Raw genomic sequence first — 22,664 nt, 5'->3', positions numbered from 1 at the left:
TACGAGATCATTCCATCAAATATGCCATGCTCTACCCAGCTAAACTGCGCATAGAACATGCTAACCAGGTGTTCTTTTTCACGATCCCGGAGGAGGCTTCCAAATTTATGGATGAACACTTCCCAGGTTGACTTCCCCCTTCTATCTACAGTCTTGCAGCTTCCCCCTCTGGGCCGTTTGGGGGGCGGCCGGGCCGGCCTTCCCCCTGTACTGATGCCGCATTGATCCTCTTTCCCGGATTCGACTTGTTCAAGATTCTCCTCTTATCTCAACTATGTGCTATACTGCTAAATGCAAAATGCCTTTCCTAAGTTGTATAAGTTATTGCAGTTGCACCTCGAGCTATACTGGTTCCGCTGCAGCCCGGAGCGCTGCGGTCAGCACGGCCTGCAGGCCCCCAGGCGATGATGCCGCTAGTTTGGTTTTGGCTGAAGGGGTTTGGGATTGGCATTCCTCTGTTTGGGAGGGGGATGTGGGTGGGGGTGGGACATGTTAGGGGTGTTATTGTTAGAAAATTGGCACTGGCAGCGAAGGCGGACCGTGGCGCAGCACACACCCACTGGTCCTGGTCACCTTTTTCGACTCTACCACTACCACATCTATGGCTGAGGGGGACTTAACCTTTATGAGTTGGAATGTACGGGGGTTGGGGAATTATAGAAAGATGAGACAACTCCAGCTGCAGGCCGAGCGCCATGGGTCCAAGATCCCCTTTTTGCAGGAGACACACGCTAGATCAGCCCAATGCGTCCGATTTGCCAGGACCTGGGGCTCTCATAGATTCTTCACCGACTACTCGACTCAAAGTCGTGGGGTCATGACTCTCATTCATAAGAGTCTCCGGTTCACTCTCTTCTCCTCACACATTGACCCCCTGGGCAGGTATGTTCTGTTACACGCTACGCTTCAAGGGAGGGAGGTGGTCTTGTTGAATATTTATGGCCCCAATCTCGATGACCCGGAGTTCTACAGACAGATCACGTCTCTCCTAGATGGCTTCCCCCTTGTACCAATTCTCTGGGGGGGTGACTTCAATACTATCTTCGATGTAGCCCTTGATAGATCTGGGTCCAAGCCCCGTCATCTTTCCAGGGCAGCCTATGCTGCATTATCATCCCTGCCCCGGTTGGCCATGGTGGATGCATGGAGATTCTTCTACCCCGATTCCCGCATCTACTCATTCTATTCCTCAGTCCACGACTCATACTCCCGCATTGACCGCTGGGTGATCTCCAATGTCTTGGTCAAGGACGTGAAACAACTAATGATTTTACCCAGAACCTTGTCCGACCACTCTCCAGTGACCATCACCGTGAGTTGGGCCCCTGATCCTGGCCGGTCCCGCTGCTGGAGATTGAAACCCCTAGCCCTGCTCGATCCAGAGTTCCACTCCGAGCTCGAGGACTCAATCGTGGAGTTCTTTGAGCTGAACACGGGCTCGGTATCATCGCTTGCCACACTGTGGGAATCTTTTAAGGCCTATGTCAGGGGGATTGCACTCTCCAAGGAAAACGGGGTTCTTAAGTCAATTCGGAGAGATATAGCCTTGAGTGAAGCTAGGTTGTCGTCACTGGAGGCTGCATGTTCACTCGATTCTACCACGGGTAACCTAGCTGCCATCGGGGTGGAGCTGGACACGTTTCGCTCCCTAGCCGACCGTGAACAGAAGTTTCTGGATAACCCAGGCATCGCACGGAAATACGGTGAGGGCGAACGCCCTGGCCGCTTCCTCGCGAGGTTGATCCGACACGAGACAGGTTCCCCACACATTCCCGGGATTGAGAGACCGGACGGCTCTTTGGCTGTCTCCTCCCGGGACGTCAACACGGAATTTTTCAACTTTTACGGGTCCCTATACTCCAACTCAGACGAGGTGTCAGTGGAGGAGATTGACTCTTTTCTCGACTCCCTTCCGTTGGCAACATTATCCCCTGAGGCCTCGGGCTCTCTCGACTCTCCGCTTACACAGGAGGAGCTCTCCGACGCTATCGATTCCCTATCCTCCGGGAAGGCTCCCGGGTCGGACGGTATCCCAGTTGAATTTTATAAGTCCTATAAGGCACTTCTCCTTCCCCACTTGTTGGCAGTGTGGGAGGAGTCGGTGGAGACAGGCGTGTTCCCCCCCTCACTGCGTGAGGCCACGATCACTGTATTGTTAAAGGCTGGTAAACCCCCTTCACGTTGTGGTTCGTACCGCCCACTCTCCCTCATAAATTGCGACGCCAAAATATACGCAAAAGCCCTGGCCCTAAGGTTAGCTCCCATCCTTCCATCCATCATTCACCCCGATCAAGCGGGCTTTGTTCCGGGGCGGTCTACCTCCTTGAACCTGAGGCGTATATTCAACATAATTGACAGAATTAGCCCGGAGACTTCGGCTGTGGCGGCCACGTTGGATATGCAAAAGGCCTTCGATTCGGTATCATGGCAATTCCTCTGGCGGGTTCTCGAAAACTGTAAATTTGGTCCCTCCTTTCTCTCTTGGGTCAGGCTACTCTATTCGCTTCCTGTGGCTAGAGTCCGCACGGGCGACCACTGTTCTCCTCTCTTTGGGATCGCCAGGGGAACAAGGCAGGGGTGTCCATTTTCTCCCTTGGTTTTTGCGGTTGCCATGGAGCCGTTTGCGGACATGCTTCGTCACCGCCATGCTCACAGAGGCCTCCGTTCTGCCGGGAAGGCAGACATAGTTTCCCTATACGCGGACGACGCGTTGCTGTTCATCCGCTCCCCATCTCTTAACTTGTCTCCGGTCCTTGAGGATATCATCTACTTTGGTCGGGTCTCGGGCCTCAGGGTGAACTGCTCGAAATCCACCCTCTTCCCACTCACGGAGTGCACTCTTCCCCCTCCTGACACTCTGGGATTCACTTGGGCTCAATCTGCATTCACCTACCTGGGAGTAGAGGTGACGCGTCAACAGACACTGACCCTCGAAGAGAACCTTCGGAAGTACCTTTCACATCTGTCCGTTAAGGTTGCAGCCTGGGACAAGCTCCCGATTTCTCTTGCGGGCAGAATGGGTCTACTGAAAATGGTGGTGCTACCTCAGTTGCTCTACAGGTTTGCCAACGTACCCTTGTGGCCAGGCGCAGACTTTTTCCGAGACTTGACTCGCACAATTACCTCCTTCCTCTGGCACTCGGGGGCGGTTCGACTTAAATATGAGACCTTGTCCACCTCCATGGCTAGGGGGGGCTTCGGGGCTCCGGATTTTCTCAGATATTGGTTGGTATCTCAAATTCAATATGTCTCTTATTGGTTCGACACAACTGACCCCCCCCCTCATGTCCGGCTCGAGAAGTTGGCGGTCTGTGACCGCGAAATCCGCTCCTTACTTATTCAACCCGCTCCTCAGGTACTGGACTCACAGAGTCCGGTCGCCTGCACATCCCTGGCATTGGCCAAAACATGGAAACAGCTCGGAATAACCGAGGCTTTCCACGGCAACCTTCCCCTCTGGAACTTCCTCCCGGGGGTTCCTCAGGTTGCACCATCTACCGTTCGTCGCTGGGCCGAGGCAGGCTACGAGCTGTTGCGGGACGTGTTTGACCAGGGCACATTCATTGAGTGGGCTGATCTCCCCCTACCCTTGAGAAGTGACCGGAGCGTCTGGCTTCAATACGCGTCTCTCCGAAGGACCCTTAAGCGCAACTATCAAACATTCCCTGCGTTACCACCAGACGACCCGGCCATTGAGGAGCTCACTTCCCCTTCACCCATGAAAGGCAAAATCTCCAGGTTGTACTCCATGCTACAGTCCAGATCCTTTCCAGGATTTGCTAAACTTGGGGGGTCTTGGGAGGAAGACTTGGGGGTAGAGATATCGGACGATCGCTGGGCACATTTATGCGACCGCACTCACCGGGTGTCCTTTAACTCCCGATTTAAACTCATTCAGTTTAAAGTGTTGCACAGGTTCCACTACACCCCGGCCAGACTGCATCGCATGTCCAGCGGGCGTTCGTCTAGCTGCCCCCGCTGCGGGCATGTTGATGCGGACTACATCCACATGATCTGGTCCTGCCCCCGCCTCTCACAGTTTTGGGGTATGGTTTGTTCAACGGTTTCCGCTGTGCTCGATCACCCCATCGATCCTTCCCCTGCATTGTGCCTTTTTCACGACCTCCCGGGCCTTCCTCGAAACTCCAGGAAGCTGGCCGGCCTCTGCATGCTCTTAGCGGTTCGGTCCATCTTGCTCTGCTGGCTTCGCCCCTCTCCCCCCACGCATGCCCAATGGCTGAGGGCGGTCACTTGGGCCTCTGACACCGAGGAAACTTGGGCACACATGCAACCCACTCACTCCAGGCCTAGGGACGTCTGGCTTAGGTTCCGTTCCTACATGTCCGACTTCGTCACCTCTCCGGTGGCTTCCCCGCCTGCTCCTTCTCACTAGTCTGGCATATTCCCGGTGGATCCCCCACCACCCCCCCCTTCTCACTGGTCTGAGAGCTCCTCCCGTATCGTTTGGTTTAACTACTTTCCCTCATATGTGGATTGAATCTCTGTGCCCGTATCATATTGTATGTAATCTTTATGTGACCATATCATGAACTGTAATGCTAATCTATATTTGCTGGGCGCTGTTCGCCTGTTGTTATGCTGCCATGCTGCCTAATAATAAAAAGAAGTTTAAAAAAAAAAAAAAAAAAAAAAAAAAAATTATACTTTTGATCAAATATTCAATCTGGTCAATTATGGGACTTTATTGAAATAAACCACCACCTCGATGAGTCAGAGCACAGATTTAGAACTTAGAGCGAGGAGTACAGAATCGGCTCTGTGCTCCATCTGGGATGCACTATGCGGATGAAAAGAGTGCGCTCATCCCCTTGACATCTCAGCCACTACTAGTCACAAAATCCTCCTATAAAGAAGTGAAGATATTGGTATCGGAGAATCAGCTCTACACTGGATCACCTCCTTTCTCACGTGCAGAATGCAAACCACAATCTTGGGCCATTACAATTCCTGGGCTCGCCCACTTACCTGCAGAGTACCCCAAGGATCCACACTCTCACCTCTACTCTTCACCATCCACATGACGCCCCTTCTAGACATCAAGACATCTGGTATCTCCTGCTACACTGTGTGCATGACACACAAATAATCTACACATGTGTGACCCACTCATCACCAAACGCCTCAGACATTAAAAACAGCCTTGCAAAGGTGGACGTATAGATGACAGCAAAAAGGCTAAAACTCAACCCTAACAAAACAGAAATGATGCTCTGTAATGCTAAAGGTTGGAACTCCACCACAGTCCCACAGCCTGATGAGATGGGCCCCTGCCCAAACCGTCAAACATAGTAAGAAATCTTGGTACAAAAATGGGCTACACACTCACTCTTGTTCCACAAGTCAAAGCCATCACCAGAAGCTGTTTCTCTCAGCTGCTAATGCTGCACCACTTCTTACCTTACTTAACATTCACCTAAAGGGCCATGGCCATAATTTCTCTAATATTTTCTCAAACTAGACTATGCAAACAGCCTCTCTCTCAGACTCGCAGATTACCTAATGAGGAAACTTCAAAGAGTTCAAAAAGCAGCAGCAAGCCTACGTCTCTGAATGAAGCGATTTGAACATATCACGCCTACATTACGTACTCTCCTCTGGCTACCCATAAACAAAAAAAAGGATTCATTTCAAAACCTTGTGGATCACCCATCATTCATGCCATAGAGGGGGCCCTTCCTCCTTCAGAAGTAAGTTTCAACATTACACTCCTTTCAGAACAATTAGGTCCAGCAATGTGTACACTAGTGCTAGTCCCCAACCTAAACACGAAATGGAAAGAAAGGAGGATTCTCTTTTTCCATTCTGGCCACAACACCCCCTATCCAAGCCTCTATGCCTGAAATAGAACCACTTGACTTTCAGGAAACAGCTCAAAACTTGGCTTTTCAAGCGGCCGCTTTGAAATAAATGAAATATAACAGCAACAGACTAAAAACTGTGCACCAGAAATTCAAGTTAATTTGCAACAAGAATTTTCCAAAACACTTGCCACTACTACCTGCAGGAAATCAATCTGAGTCATAGAACCTCTCCTGAGTGACACTGGGCCGCACCCTTAATCTCAGTGAAATCTGCCACTAAGAGCCAGGAAGTGACAACACCCTAACTCCAATGTGCCGCCCTCATCCCACAACTAACTCTTCACTACCACAATCTTGCATCCTTACACATCCCACAAAACTACAGACGACCTGTTAGGTCTAGTGTACTTAACAGAATCAGACCCTATCCATCTTCTTTCAACAACCATGCTGTTAATTTGTTCACTCCACAATCTGGGAGCTGCCCATATGGCTAGCTTGCCCGGTCGGTACCAACCACAAACTATGTAGGGATTTTCATATCGACACACAGGTAACTTCTGACCTGCATCCATCAACACCAAAGGTTTCTGCATCAGCCTTCCTGCTATCCGCCCTCTTTTCTTACAGAGCCATGCACAGTGAGGCCAACATTATTGGCAGAATGGCGCTATATAAGACCACCTTACATTGCATTACAAGTAACAACCCTGCCGCTGGTGAAACTTCTGCAGATGTACAACTTTACAAATTACAGCAGAATCCCGCATGCAAGGTCAGTATACAGAAATAGGTGGACATGAGGCCTCCCGATATTCTGTGGTATTGCAGTTCAGACTGGGCCCACTGATGCAGACCTATGAATGGATCTCCCAACACTCTTCAGAAACAGCAAGCTAGCAGCATTGGTCCTTCTTGACTTTGTTGCAGCACACAATACGAGGGACCAAAGGATCCTAATCAGACTCCTGTAAGACTGGGCGCGTGCCAGTAGCTGCTGTGAAATGGACCCTCAGATACTTAGGAAAGACACCATTCAATGGTATGGTATGGCATTTGTAACGCGCCTTTACACAAGTGTTTCAAGACATGACAAGGCAAGGGAGGGGAACAGAGGGAGGACAGAGACAGCAATCTTACTAGGCCAAGTGACATTGATATTGCGCAAGTGCAATGAGGGGGGGGAAGTGCCAGGGGGAAGGGCTAGTGCTGTACATGGGATCAAAACAATAACAAGAAGTGCGGCCAGCAGGTAGCAGGTTCAAAGGTAAGTGCAGACAGCAGGTGTCCAAAAGTGGAGGAAGGGGGACTGTAGAGTTCCATGTATGATGCACATAAATACAGGAAGAATCCAGGTCGGCATCTCACTTCTAATAGCTAGCATTTGCTTAAACCCACCAGGCAAGCTCACTGATCAAGACAGCCTAGAATTTGAGATTCATGCAGTAATCCACCAGATTCACCTGGAGCTGCAGAGAAGTGCTGGCAGCTGCAATTCCAGATAGAAATACCTAAACCTCAGCCTAGTGGAAAGAGAGCTAGCAATTCCTGAATGGAGATAAATCCAAAATATTAGCAGTAGGCAACAGTAACAGTCAAAAGGCAGACTACTGTTCGCTTGGCCACATTCAAGCGAAAAAGTTCATATCTGGCCACCATGTTTCACCAAAACTCCTCTTCTCACCAATGATACAAACTTCCAACGGAATGACCTTCAGTAACTTCCCCATCACTTTCAATCCCACCCCCGGTTGTATTTAACCAGATCACTGAAAAGTCAAGAGACCAGGGTTTGCTCTGCACAACGTATTCTATGGCCGAGTCCCAGGCTACCTCCAAAATCTGCCCATCTGTACGAAGGGTTTGGACAACCTTGAAATCTACCCACGCCAAGACTGATGGAAGAAACATATAGGGAGACACAAAGAAAATGGGACTCCCAAATTTGGAATGAGCTTGAGCATTCCCTGAGTATTAATAATTGCCTTGCCAGAAAACAACTGGAAACTGTGATTTTGGTGTAGCCTCGGCCCTCCATAAAAAACACCATGAAAAGAAAGCTCTCTTGATTAGATGCAGCTTCCAGTATCAAAATAATGACCAGTTTCTCTTGACGGAGAAACACTGGACGCCCCTCAGAACTCAACTATTTGTCACCTTTCACATTGAAGACTTGATATTCAGAAAATCAGTCCACACCTGCAACAAAGTGGGGTATGTGTTCTGGCCTGTAACATTTCTAGTCTGGGTTGGTATAATTCTAGAATGAGAAAAAAATAACCTCTGCTGGAAATTGAAATACAGGCTTTCAAGGATGTTGGTGCGCCAAGTCAGAAATAGTCTGTTCTCTACTTCTAACCTGCTCCGCCGCTCCCCATGCTAGAAAATGAAAACATACTAGTTCTAGCCCCTGTGGCCCTTTGAAAGAAATAGTCTTTTTCAATTTTTATAGCAGTTTAAGATGGGCTTCTGAATCCCACCCTGATACCCGCAGACCCAACATTTCACAAGAGGCGGGGCCTAGCCCATGCATTCATGGCTCACCCTTCAGAAGTTTAAGCAGAACCAAAAGGCGGTCAGAGTGATTGACAATTACATCTCATATTACCTAATGGATTGCATGCTCTGCCACAAAGTGTACTGTTTAATTATTTTAAGATTTGATAGAGAAAGACGACACACCATATGTACCTGAGTACTGCAATTTAATTTGCTAAATGTCAACTTCTAGTCTGTGTTCAGAGACTTCAGCAATCCAAATAGAATATCTTTCCTCTGAGGAATTGAATGGTTCCGTGCAACACCCCTGAAGCCGGAACAAGAACCAAGACAGACCAGTGGGTCCAGGAATAAGGGACATTGGAATCTTTTTTGCAGAAAGAGTCCAAACAGCCATGCGTTTTTGTTGCTTAAAAGTTTTTTTATTGGTATAACACACACATAGAAAAATTAGGATTCGAATAAGAAGTCAGAATCTTAACACTTTTAAATGAATAAAACTAGAAAGAGAATTGAATAAAACAAACAAATGCTTTCTTAGAGCCTCATCACGAGTTCGGCCTCAGACCCTAAATGCGGCGCTAACGCTTTAACTGCCGCATTTTTAAGGGCTGGCCAAATCATGAGTTGGCCGGAACGTTTGGAGATTTAACTCCAGCTTTTTGCTGGAAGTAAAAGACTCCACTTTCCACCCGTTTTTTGATGCTATGAGCACGGTGCAAATTGCACAGCGTTAATAGCACCTCTAACCCCATTGGAGCCAATGGGGAATGGGAACTTACCTCTGCACCACTACTCGTCATCGGACCGGGTAGCGCTAACACTATTTCTGTTGTTGATTAGAGCCCTTTGTTTTCTGCATGCCTGATGTGTTGGAACTTTATGTAGTCAACAGGTACATGATTTCGTTTACAGGTGATACGTTACATCGTACCTCAATGTTAATTATTCAGAAGAACTTCAAGTAATCATTGGCTCTTCTTGACAATCCCGTTTTTCTCATTTACATTATTTTGGGCAGGGACCGCAACATAGATGCATCTGCCATCGCCACTCTGGGACGTCATTTCACCAAAATGCAGGGGTAGTGGAAGTGATATCAAACGACCCTTGACCTCTTTTGACATCACAGGAAGGAATGTCATTTGACCCCACCCTGAACTGATACCACAGGAAGCGATGGAACACGTCCTTTCACCCCTTGAAAAAACAGGAAGTGGCATCACATAGCGTTGTTCCTAAGTACACTATGAAAAATATGGTCACGATATTACTTTAAATGTGATACATTTCATACAAGAATGTATCACCATATATGTAGCATTAAGATCAGTGTGTATAGGCTCATATTACCAAATTACTGTGAATGCAAGCATCCGTCCATGGCCAAATGATAATGATGTGTTATTATATAGCACTTACAGTTACGCGCTTTATACAGAACAAATATACATACAATATCACCCAACCTGTGTTGGTGTCTGGATGAATGGTGTCTGGGATACGTGTTGCCTATATCTCGTGACTAATTGGTGCAAGGTGGCGTGGTAGGACTCCATCAAACTGGCTTCACAAGCTTATTCGCCATACCCGGGGACACCTGACGTGTAGTAAATACTACTACATAATAAGCCTAGTGAAATCACGTGCTCGGCTTGCCTGCGTGAAGAACAGCACGTGTGTTGACTGGAGCATTGGAGACCCAACCCTGTTATCAGACTCCTCGCAGCCCCCTTTGTGGGGCAGGCAATACTGGTCCAACAGAGTACATCTTGAGTGGCGGTGTGACGTGACACTGGTCTATGCATTGCTCAGATGCTTGAGGGTTCGAAGCGTTATAAAAATGCAAATTATTATTATTATTGCAATGAAAATAAAAGAAGAGCACCTACTAAAAAATTGCAAAAAAGGGTATCAGGTCATTGCATCGACAACCAAAGCATCGACAGCCATACCATCTAAAAAAAAAAGCATCTAAAATAAGCATCTAATGCATTTTTTAGATGGTAAAGTGTTTAGTTTACTAAAAATGGGGTTTAAAGGTTAAAAAGGGGGGTTGGGTGGGGGAACCCCCATTAAAAAAAAATATTGAAAAAAAAATGCATTAGGTCCTTTTTTTAGATGCTTTTTTTTAGATGGTACGGCATTAGATGCTTTGGCTGTCGATGGAATGACTATAAACCGTGAAAAGGATGTTCTTTTTTGTTCTGTGAAATGATCCTTTAACTACGCTTATTATGCAGTAGTATTCACTACACCCCAGGTGTCCCCGGGTCTGGTGAAGGTTATCACCAGTCATCGTCCTTTTTCAGTTTCTTCCTGATTGAGTTTATATAAGGTTTTCGTGAGGACGCCTGTAAGTTTGAGTCAAATTACGAAGAGCTTTCACTAATATTCAGTGGTGCCCACCCCTTCCCTCCATCCTACCACAGGGTTGAGGCACTCAAGAGACGGGTTAGTATTGTGAGCCATGTAACTGATTCTCCTGGTTGTACTCATCTGTAACTTGCGAATGTTGAAACCTCACTTACTGTGTTTTAGATACAAGTGATAGGTGTGAGGCTACTTTTATCATTCTTTCCTCGGTCATGGTTTGGTTAATTATATTGTTAAATGAATCACTGTCATACTGGTTTACATCACTTTTTTCAGACTCTATTGTTGTGTGAATCATTATTGTACTGGTTATAGCACTTACTGTACAGATAAGTTATACATAAAATAATAAAATAAAAGAATTGTGAGCCATGAAGGTTTCTCTTACAACCTGACAAGAGCCTAACCTATGTGTATGCACAGCTCACTGCTATCACGTGGGAAGCCCTTTCTAGACAAATCCCCGCCCCCCCCCCCATGCTTCATAAACCTGTGAAGGCCCAGCTGTGCTTTCCATTTCTACAATGCTGTCCATCTAACTCTGCTTTTATTTTTCTAATTTCGCTTCTTCCTTCCGCCACCTTCTGCAGCGATGGCCTAGATTTCATCTGTGATTCGAGCTAGCTGGCGATGCCTGGGAGGAGGGCCAAGGCAAGCAGTGCCGCCCTTTCCATCACATTTCAGGGAGATCCGGAAAAGTTTTGTCACTCCTCGCAATGCCCCCACCTTAGTTTGTGTAAAGGGGCTTGACATGGTGCCACAAGGAAAACCCCAGTCGGATCAGATGGGAGCTCAGCGGTGGGAGCTCAGCAGAACCGTTGCATCAGGGCCTTGCCAAGACTATGGGGGTCATTACGGGTTTGCCAGCAACCCATTTGTACTACCGGGACTTACCAGCAAACCCGCCTACCGTTACCTGATATCACTGTGTTACTGGGATATTACGGGTGCTGACAGCGGCAGTAAATTCCCATTCCATGGGTTTGCTGCAATCACTGGCACTGGTAGTACTGGTGATCGGGGCAATTCTTTGCCAGTAGGGGCCTGAGCTCCCGACAGGTCAGGCTTGCTGGTAGTTCACTGCCCCTAATGGCAAACTCGGAGTGTGCTGGTCCAGTAAAAATGCCGGATCCGGTATTACCCACATTTTCCCCAGCATTTTTAACAGAGCAGCACACTCCTATGGAGGATCTCTGAGCACCAGCAATCCTGCACAATATGAGGATATGAAAAAGCACTTAAAAGAGGTGTGTTCCAAAACATATTATCCACTGGCGGTACTAAAAGGGAGCCATACAAAGCATGAAGCATGACCTACTGAGGAGGCATGTTAATGTTCTAGAAGTTAACTCTTTAGTGTGTCCACCCGTGCTAGTTCCCATCCGGGCAGGGGAACATCATGAGGAAGATGCAAATGTTCTTAGGGAAATCTGTATTGGGAAGCTTTCAGGGTAACGTGCAAACCAAACACCTACCTCATGGAGTTGGACAGCCCTGTTCTAGAGCATTGCCCATATTTTTTGCCTTTCCCCCTCTATTTTCTTTTAGATCACAGACTTATTTGTGGTGGCCAGAATGTGTGTGTGCAATCTAGCTGCACTCAGAAATTTGCCACTGTTTGAATCCTGCTACCCCTTTGAATTTTGTCACTGTTTTAAGTCCTGCTACACTGTGAAATTTGCCATGGCTTGAATCCTGCTCCCCTTGGACTTTTGCCACTGTGCTAAGTCTAGCTGCGAACTGAAGTTTGCCATGATTTGCCACTGTTTGTAACCTGCTACCTTTTGAAGTTGCCACTGTGTTGAATCTATCTGTACTGTTAAGTTTGCCACTTTTTTTAATACTGCTGACCTTTGAATTTGCCACTGCTTTGGGTCTAGCTGCGCTCTGATGTTTGCCACTGTTTTAAGCCCTGCTACCTTTTGAATTTGCCACTGTTGGATCCCTGCTACCCTTTCAATTTTGCCACTGTTCGGCATCTAACTACACTCCGAAGTTTGCCACTGTTTTAAGTCCTGCTGCTCTCTGAGGTTTGCCACTGTTTTAAGTTCTGCTGCCCTTTGAACTTTGCCTCTGTGTTGAATCTAGCTGCGCTCTGAAGTCTGCCCCTGTTTAAACCCAGCTGTCCATTGAACTTAGTCACACTACAGTCGTAGTGAATTAGGCAATGCTGCTGTTGAACCTAGCCACACTAGAAATGTAATTTGGCTAGATAACACTGCTACTGAAGTTAGCCACTCTAGAATTAAACTGAACCAGGTAGCGCTGCCTCTGAAATTAGTCAAACTAAATTCGCACTGAATCAGGCAACAGTACTGCCAAATTTAGCCACCCCGGAACTGTGATGATCTAGTTAACACTGCCCGTGAACATAGCCACGCTAGAATTGCACCAAATCAGGCAACATTGAAGTTGAATTTAGCCGCACTAGAATTTGTACTGTATTTAGCCAGACTAGAACTGCAATGATTAAGATAAAGCTGCTTTGAGCACCAAGAAGTCATGTTGCTGACAATGTTTAGAGACACCACGGCATAGCAGCATTAGACATGAAGCACACGTGCCAGCCACATTTCGGAAACACAAACACGCACTCAAATACATGAAGAACACGAGCGTACAGTTCTATAATTAGTGAACATACATACTGTCACTGCTTTAATTATTTTTGCCATTAGCCAAACACAGCAACTTAGAAACCGCAAGAAGCAAGAGATCCTGCACACAGCTTGTAGATGCTTACATGTGAAAAACCCAATGGAACTGCAGCAGCACCCATGGGACCTGACAGAACCAAGTGTGACTAACCTATGGAAATGTATCATAGCATGGACAGTGTAGGAACCGCATTATAAGGTTTAGGAAAAGTACAGCAGGCCACAGGCCCCTCAGCAAGAGATGAGCTGAGCTGAAATTCAGGCTGAATAGAGAGCAGGATGTGTAAGACAGGACTGCTGCCAAGGCCAAGAGATACGGGTGACATTCCAATCCACAAACGACAAGGGGACTAGCTGCAGAAAATACAAAAGAATCCTCATAACTCAGAGCTGCACAGCTCAAATCCGTGGTCTCTGGCCATGTGACGTGGCCGAAGAAGACAATGGACAGTGAGCAGCGGTGGAAAAGGAACACTGGTCCCAGGTTGCTAGACACAGACAGCGACAAGTATGCAACAATATGATACAAGTGTTGCGCTGATCAGGAGAGCACTCAGATAAGCAAGGTGGTGCACACAAGTTACAATGCAGACACATAGGCCCTCATTACAAGTCAGGCGGTGGCCCATGGTGCTATTAGCACCATGGTCCATGCCGGATTCCGCCATTGTGGATGGCGGAATTACCGCCTCATTCCAAGGTGAGTGGGGCGGTAATTCCCCATTCACCATTTGCCCTTCCCCATTCCCATTTTTGCCCCATAGGGCATAATGGGGATGTGGAAAGCGCTAATTACGACACTGTAAATTACGGTGCCGTAATTAGCACCAAGGTCGCTTAGCGCCTTGGACTTTAACGCCTGCAAAAGGCACTGTTAAAGTGTAATCAGGCGTTAAGGCGGCGCCGTTAACCCTTAACGCCTGACTTGTAATGAGGGCCATAGTCATTCTTGTAACCTTGAAGAGGTATACAGAGAGATGAGAACCGTTACGGGTCTCAGGCCTTAGGGATGTCAGCTCTAGCCAATCACAGTATAGTACCCTAGGGGTTGGTAGCAACAGCCAAAGGACCAATGGTAAGTCCACCACCTGTCAACATTGTTATAGATAGTGACTTGGGGATGGACCAGGCCAGCCACCTGACATGCGTTGGCCAGTAGAGTAACATCTATGTAGTCCACTATAGGTGGTAACATATTTAATACCCAATTGTGTGGGTTTCCTGGAGAAGGGCCCATCTCGTGATGTCACTCTGACGTTATTGGGTTGTAAAAACGGCCTGCGAGCCAAGGAATAGTGAGATGTGCATGGATTGTCTCTGTTACTGTGCTGATCCCTGTTGGTTTTGCCTGTAATAAACCACAGTTTGAACTTGCCGTTCATTGAACCCTCTGTGTATCTTGGGAAGGAGGGAGTTGGGCTCTCCAAGTCCACAGACTTCCAGTGTCCCTCTGGCATACCTGAGGGTTCGTCCCCAACAAGTTGGTAGCAAAGGTGATGTATTGCTGCGTGAGCCCGGCACCATGTCGTCTCCTTTGCTGCCGAAACTGAGAGGCTGCTGGACCCTTGCATATTTTGAGAAGACGAGAAAACACGTGCCGGTGTAAAGGCCAGCAGGAGCCCCTTGGAAAATCATCCTGTCCGAACTCAGCGAGTTGTCCAGGTAGACCTGGACGAGGAGGTGAGCGCCTTGAGGAGGTGTTGACAGTCGAGCAGCTGCGCCAGCAGACCTTGGAGTGTAAGCATTGACCCAGTCTAATAGCAACTGTGGGTGTGGGAGGGTATTGAGTATTGTGCAGTATTGTTTAATAGTGTTGACTATTGTCAAAGTATTGGCTAGCATTGTCAAAGAGTAGGGATGGGAGCAGAGGTAGAAGTCAATTTTCTATGTTTAGGGCACACTTGGTTTTAGAGGTAAAAGGTTCTGGTGAATAACCTAAACTATTGACTCGAGGGCTTGGATGACAGAATATATGTAAATAAAGGTATTCCAGTGGGTTGTGCGTTTTAGCCCGGGTCATAGATGACAGTATCTCCGTAAGAGTTAGAAAAGGAGCTGGCCTAGATTGTAGAAGGTGAGTTGACTGGTTAAGTCTCCTGGAGTGAGATGTTTCGTACGCTAGCGATGCAGCGGGTGCAGTTTGATCACAAGAGAATATTGGTATACCCTGCCTGGAATGCGGGAAGACAGCTGTGGGGTTTTTGTATGGTTTGGGATCTAACAGGCTACTATGGTGTGCGTGTGGTATCTATTTGTGTATGGCCTTGTTTAGAACTTGTGACGTCACCTTTATGTTGGCACATAGGACACAGAGAGTATGAATGGTGAGGAGCTAGTATTGGAAACTTGGGATTGGCAGACGAGGTGAACCAGCGGCAGTGCGTGGAAGGCGCATGCGCCAGTTTGTTTGTTTAATTGTGGAACAGGAGAGGCTCATAGTATGTATCAGGGCAAGTGTGGGGGCACACCCCCCTTCAGCACTTATGTAAAACATTACCACCTTATCGAGAAAAGTTTTGCAAGTATAGCATAGAATAATTCAAAAGTACAGAGGGAAAGTTGACTAAACCGTGGCCACCTTGTGGAAGTTTCTCCAAAGACATTCAGCAATCACTACTGACACACATACAGGGTACCTATAGGGGGAAGAAGTTGACTAAGCGCATGGCTATATTTGAGCTGTGGCGCATGTTTCAGGAGGGTGAGGGAGATGCCGCGAGACGTCAGTGGATGCTGAGCCAGCAGGAGTTGAAGGACCCAAGTACCCATCCCTCTGCACCTCCCCATGTTCCTCCAAGTGTAGCATCCAGTGACACAGATGAGGAAAAAGGGATGTACGCAATGCGAGAATTAAGGGCAGCAGAAGGGTACTCAAATCTGACATGTAAGCCACCATCCTATACTAAAGAAGAGAAGCCGAATCAAGAGGTGAGCAGTGAGGGGCCCGAGGGCGTAGACACAAATGGGTGGATAGGAGGACAGATACTCCTGAACTTACAAAGGAAGACAGATGGAGAGGCAGAAGGGGACACTAAGGTGATGGAGGGTCTGAAGAGAAGCAGCGAGGCAATAGACTGGGTAGAGATAATGGAGAAAGAGGACAGGAGGGAAAAGGACAGGGAAGAGAGAGTGGCGCGGGAGGACAGGGAAAGGACAGAAGAGAAGTTGGAGAGGGAATATAGGGAACGAAGCAAAGAGGAAGAGAAGGAGCACATGGAGAGCGAATGGGAACAAAGGATCAAGAGAGATCTTAAGGAAAGGAAGAGAGTGGAAAGGGAGATGAGGGAAAAAACGTAAAGGTAGCTGGAGAAGATCGAAAGACGAAGAGAGGCAGCAGAGCAGAAGAAACACAAGTTAACAGAGTGGGAGAAGAGGAAGTTGCATCTGAATAGACTAGCAGGGGAAAGAGTGCGCAGGGAGGAGTACGAGCGAGCAATAAGGGTGGTAAACACACAAGTAGCCCCAGTAAGAGGAGGTGACAGACTCGAGGAGGTTAGAAGAACAGAACCAGACAGCACCAGCTCACGAGGCAGGAGCACTGTAGACAGGGAAGGAGCAGGCCTTGGGACTTGGGCAGGAGGAAGCAGGTACGATTTGAGGGACATCCACCTAAGCACAAAATCTAACACTGACTCAACATCGAGGAGGCTGAGTTTTGCAGATGATTTTTGTAGTAATATGGACACAGGTTCTGACGATGAGGACAAGTCAGTGGGGACGAAAGGGGGGGGCAGTTGCAATCACAGTCAACAGGGACAGGGTCAGACAAACGGGTGTCATGGGAGTTTAGGACGCACACAGGAGGAGAGGAAGAGGCCAGCTCGAATGAGCACACACAACTGACAACCGACTTCTACACCCAACAGGACACCACTACATATATCGATAGGCTTAGAGACCTCCCAGTATGAAGGAAAGGGGAGACAGCAATGGCCTGTTCAAGGGGATGGCTGATGGGAACGTATGACGACAGCAGGAGAGTACCCATAGTAGAACCAACAGATGTTTGTGCAGGCATCAAGAGAGAGGGAGAGAGAGGGGGGACCAACAAGTATACTGCCTAGAAGGATGCACAAGGAAAAGGCAGTCTTCACACAGATACCCTTACTAGAGAGAGGAGGGGTGCAACCTCAGTATGTGCCATGGAAGCAAACAGACAAGGAGAATGTGAAGTGTTGGTTACCATTGTTGAGTGCTGGGACTGGGAAATGGATTTATGAGATGGAGAAGATGATAGCTGGCCATAGGCTAGGAGTGGGAGACGTAAAGGGACTATTAGTATTGATCTAAGGAGATGCAGCTGATGAAGTATGGAAAAGGGCGGGGTTCCCGGGGGTGACGACACAGATCACAGCACACGACAGTTCACCATTTGCAAACTGCAGGGCAGCAGTATGACAAGCACTAAGGACACAATACTCAGACACGTCAGACATTGAGGCCATTACGTCATGGAAAATGAGGGAAGACAAAGACCCTGTTCAGTACATTCAGGAGATGCAAGAGCTTTGTCACCTTGAAATTCAAGAGCTTTGGGACAAAACACTAGCAATATTCTACCACATACTAGTGCAGGGGCTACAAGAGCCAATTCTTAAGGAAATTAGTAGGGATGAAGGCCAAATGATGGCTAGAAATACAGCTCAGAATAGTTCATAATTGCAGGCTGTGGCAGGAGAAGGTTAAGAAAAAGGCAAAGTACAGGAAGGCAGATGAAGCGAAACTAGTGAAGAAAAGACTATCAAAGTATGTAATGGAGGGGGCGGTGATAACCAGCCCCATCCCACTGGCGCCGTAGCAACAGACATGACCACAGCAGGTCGCACTGCCCATGGGAGGAGCGTACATGGGGCGGGGCAGCCCACAGCAAAAGTCCTGAGGAAGGGGAGTAAACAGACAGAGAGGGAGTGGATTCGGACCATGGGGGTTACCCAGGGGGGTTTGAGTATATTGACAGCAGGTGCAACAGAACCCAGGGTATTTTCCGGGGGGGTTTCCAGAGGCAAGGGAGGGAGCCAACACAGTGTTGGGCACGTGGGCTGACAGCACACATTTCAAGAGTGTGCAGATACAGGGGGATGCATCAGAATTGAGGAGGCCAGGGCCAGCAGCCCTACAAAGGGGACCAGGATGATTATTATGCGCAGGATCAACAAAAGCAAGGACTAATGCCAGGCACATATCATTAGATGCCACAAGCACAAACACAAGCACCACTGGCACAAGTACAGGTACCACAGATGCCAGCACTAGTACCACCGTATTTACAAGCACCACAGCTTCGAGAGAACACACAGCAATTAGCAAAGATACGGAACGATGATGCACCAACACACATGGACACAGTGACGACAGTACACATCAGACAACTGTGTGGGTGACCATCGTGGGAACATCCCCTTTACAGGGAATGGGATGTCCCTGTACCCTCAATAGGACAGCCCACAGATGAACTTGATGTGTCCCATCCTGTCAATCACACCCAACTCTGCGGATGAAGCTCGCATAGGGGTGATGATAGGTGACAGAACTTTTTCCTTTTTTGTTGTCACAGGGGCGACTAGGTCCTGCATTAGGGAAAGAGCATTTACATTGTGAGGTAATGCCAAGACCACTCAAGGATTCTCTGGTGCTCTGGAAGTGGTTCCTTTCACAGACAATATCTCACTCTCTATAGGAGATCACAATCTATCACTACCTTTGCTTTACTCTCGACAGACGCCTGTAAAAATTCTGGGACAAGACATTATGAGCAGACTGAACATGACAATCTCATTCTCAAACAAGTGTATAGTGTGCTCCACACCAGGAATACATATGCTTAATGTAAGACAGATTGTAAAAGCATATTGTGGACGCACGGTACAGAGGCGGGTACCAGTGGACCCAAAGATGTTTCAGTACGGAACTGACATCGCCATTGCATGTCTTCCACGAATTGCAGGGAAAATGTGGCGAGTTCCAAACAAGTAACTATTCAGGTCAGAGTTACCAATGGACGTGCCAGAGGGAACCATAGTGCCAATAGAAATAGAGGCAGTGGTTGCATGAGAGGATTGGATTGCAGTACATGGGATGGATGACACAAGATGAGCATGGATAGCAGTGTTCGACAAAGAATTGTTTAGGGAAGATAGGCTAGAAACAGAGATGGTATTCGAAATGAGTGTGACCTACTGGTTACAAATCCATTACAGAGAAGTGACACAGCAAATGGTACTGGTACTGGAGGTGCCACCAGCATTCTGGGAGGAGGACATGGCCAAGGTACCCAGCAGTCTATGGATTACAAGTCCCAATGACGTGGGTTGAATAAGGAGCATAGGGGGAATGAAGATCAAGATAAAGCCTGGAGCAATTATACCAAGATTATAGCAATACCCCCTAACAAGAGAGGTATTTATGAGACAATCACAGCCCCAAATGGGAGAGGCATTCTTGTACCATCGGAATCCGAATCTAACACTGCAGTGTATCCAGTACACAAGGCAACAGGTGGGTTATGGCGTTTCATGCAGGATTTAAGGCCTCTTAACCACAATGTAGAAGCAGAGTATTCTCTAGTTGCAAATCCAGTGACAATTCTATGCAGCATTCCGGCAGAAGCTGCCTGCTTCATGGTCATTGACTTGAAGAATGCATTCTTCTCAGTACCATTACACCCTGACTCACAAGACATGACCAGCTTTATGTATAGAAACCATACTTGGAAACACACTTGTATCTAACTGGGGTACTGCAAGTCACCATCTATCTTCAACAGAGTGATACAGATGGACTTAATGAACATGCAGATGGAGAGCACAGTTTTGCAATATGTAGATGACATTTTGATCTGCAGCACAACAGAAGATCAGTGTAGGAAGAACTCACTACACATCTTGACAATGTTAGCTGACAAGGGTTACAAGGTGGACAAGGCCAAGTTACAGTACTGTCAGAAGGAGGTGCTATACATTGGACAGACGATGTCCCAAGATGACTGACAGATCACCCCAAAGAGGGCAGAGACACTACGCAAGACACCTAAGCCCACAACAGTGAGGTAAATGCAACAGTTCTTAGGGTTATGCATCTACTGCAGAGCATGAGTCTTTGACTACAGCCCATTCACAAGACCGCTGTTAGGTGCACTTAAAGAAGCACAGAAAGGAATAAAGACACTGACATGGACCACAGAGATGACTGAGGCCTTTGAGGAACTGAAGGAAGCAATAAATACAGTACCAGTACTATGGATCCCAGACTACAAAAAGGATTTTTTTCCTATTTTCTCACACTGACGGTGTAGTGATGAAGGCAGTACCGACACAAAAGACAAGCATGGGGCAAAAGCCAATAGCCTGCTACAGTGGGCAACTGGACCCAGTTATGCAAGGACACTAACCGTGCAAACAAGCTTTGGCAGCTGCTGCATTTGCAGTGGAGAAATCAACAGCAGTATTGATGGTGTGCACCACAACTCTTTATGTGGAGCATGCCCCCTTTGCAATACTGCAGAAGCCAAAGAGCACTCTGACAACACAAAAGGCATCAGGAAATGAGGTGATACTATTCGATGGAGGCCTGAAAATATTAACATGCAGGACTCTTAACCCGGCAACATTTTTGGCAGATGTCCTACAGGTAGGATACTATGGAGATGACTGCACAGTGAACATTGAGATGTTCGCTGGCACCCACAAGGTAGAGGAGGATGCACTTGAGGGGGGAGTCATGCTTCACGTTGATGGTTCTTCAACAATTGACCAGACAGGTAAGGTCAGGCATACTAGGACTGCAGTAGTGAGACTGAAGGAAGATGGGACAAGTGAGGTAGTAGTAAATGCATGACTGCCATCCCATTATCCAGCACAAGTAGCAGAACTAGTGGCCTTAATACCACTGGAAAACAGCATAAAGAAGGAAGGGATGATGTATTCTGACTTCGCCTCTGTGACGTCAACAGTACACTCAGGACTGGCACGATGGCTCAGGAGGGCTTCATGAGACCAGACAGGACTCCAGTACAACTGGGCAGGCTGATCAAAGTAATTGCTTATCCAACAAGGTGGCAATAGTTAAGTGCTAAGCACACACAAAAGGAGAAGATCCTATCTCAAGGGGAAACGAAGCAGTAGATTTTGAGGCCAAGTGTGCTGCATATTTTGGGAAACAGTGGGAGCTAGGAGGAACATCAAATGCAAAAGAATGCACCGGAAACATTGTACTCAAGGAAGGCTTAATGTTCTGCCAGAAGCATAGATCATAGAGTTGCAGGGAGCTGTAACCAGGGAAGGGAAGGAGCTATGGGTAAGGAGTGGGTGTTCAATGTCTCCGATAGATGCACTATCGAAACAAGATAACCCAAGGAAAGTGGAGATGCCACAAGCATTATTGAACACAACATTAACACAATTGCACGATCCAACACACACAGGGAAGGAGGTATTAGCTACACACTTTGGAAAAAAAGAAGTGGTTCTGTCCCAATCAAAAAGAACATGTGGCAGAGTTTGTGAGCAACTGCTTGACTTGCCAGCAGTTTACACCAGGGCATACCTTGAGTGTGGTGAGAAGAGCCATACCAAGACCAGTGAGTCCATTCCAGCATTTACACATGGATTATGTAAACATAATCCACGTCTGTCAAGGATACTGCTACTTGATAGTGGTTGTATGCTCATTCTCCAGATGGATTAAGGCTGGACCTTGTTCACATGCAGATGCCCTTAGGTCAGCCAAATTCCTCGTCAGAGAGGCTTTTCCACGATGGGGTGTGTGTGAGGTCCTGCAATCTGACAATGGGCTACACTTCGCCATCGAAGTGTTTCAGCATATCATAGCATTGTTAGGTATCCAACACAAATATGCCTGTGCATACCACCCACAAGTGAATGGAATGTGTGAACACCTGCATGGCCTTTTCAAGTGCATAGCCAAAACACAGCAGAGTATCAAAAATAACTGACTGCACAGTTTGCCCCTTGCCTTGTTTGCATTGGGCAATAAGTCTGGGTATGACCAGCATTTAACGCCCCACGAGATGGTGACGGGATGGTGCATGCATTTTCCCCTAGCCCCTCCCACAAGAGCACTGAAAGATTGTGAGAATAGTGCAGATGTGTTAGAACAGGTAATGAACTACTATGTCATTTCTTTAGTAGTAAGTAGTAAATCTGTTTAAATAAAAATAACAATCAAATGCATATAAAACATATCCAAAAAAACATAGTCCATTAATACTAAGGGACCTCGGATTAGGGCGGTAAGGGATTACCGGTACCGGTGCCCTTACCGGTACCGGTAATCCCTTACCGCCTGGGTCGTA

Source organism: Ambystoma mexicanum, chromosome 8, assembly GCF_040938575.1.
Source record: "Ambystoma mexicanum isolate Mex_15411 chromosome 8, UKY_AmexF1_1, whole genome shotgun sequence".
In the NCBI taxonomy this organism is placed as follows: Eukaryota; Metazoa; Chordata; class Amphibia; order Caudata; family Ambystomatidae; genus Ambystoma; species Ambystoma mexicanum.
Note: the sequence above shows the minus strand (reverse complement) of the source record.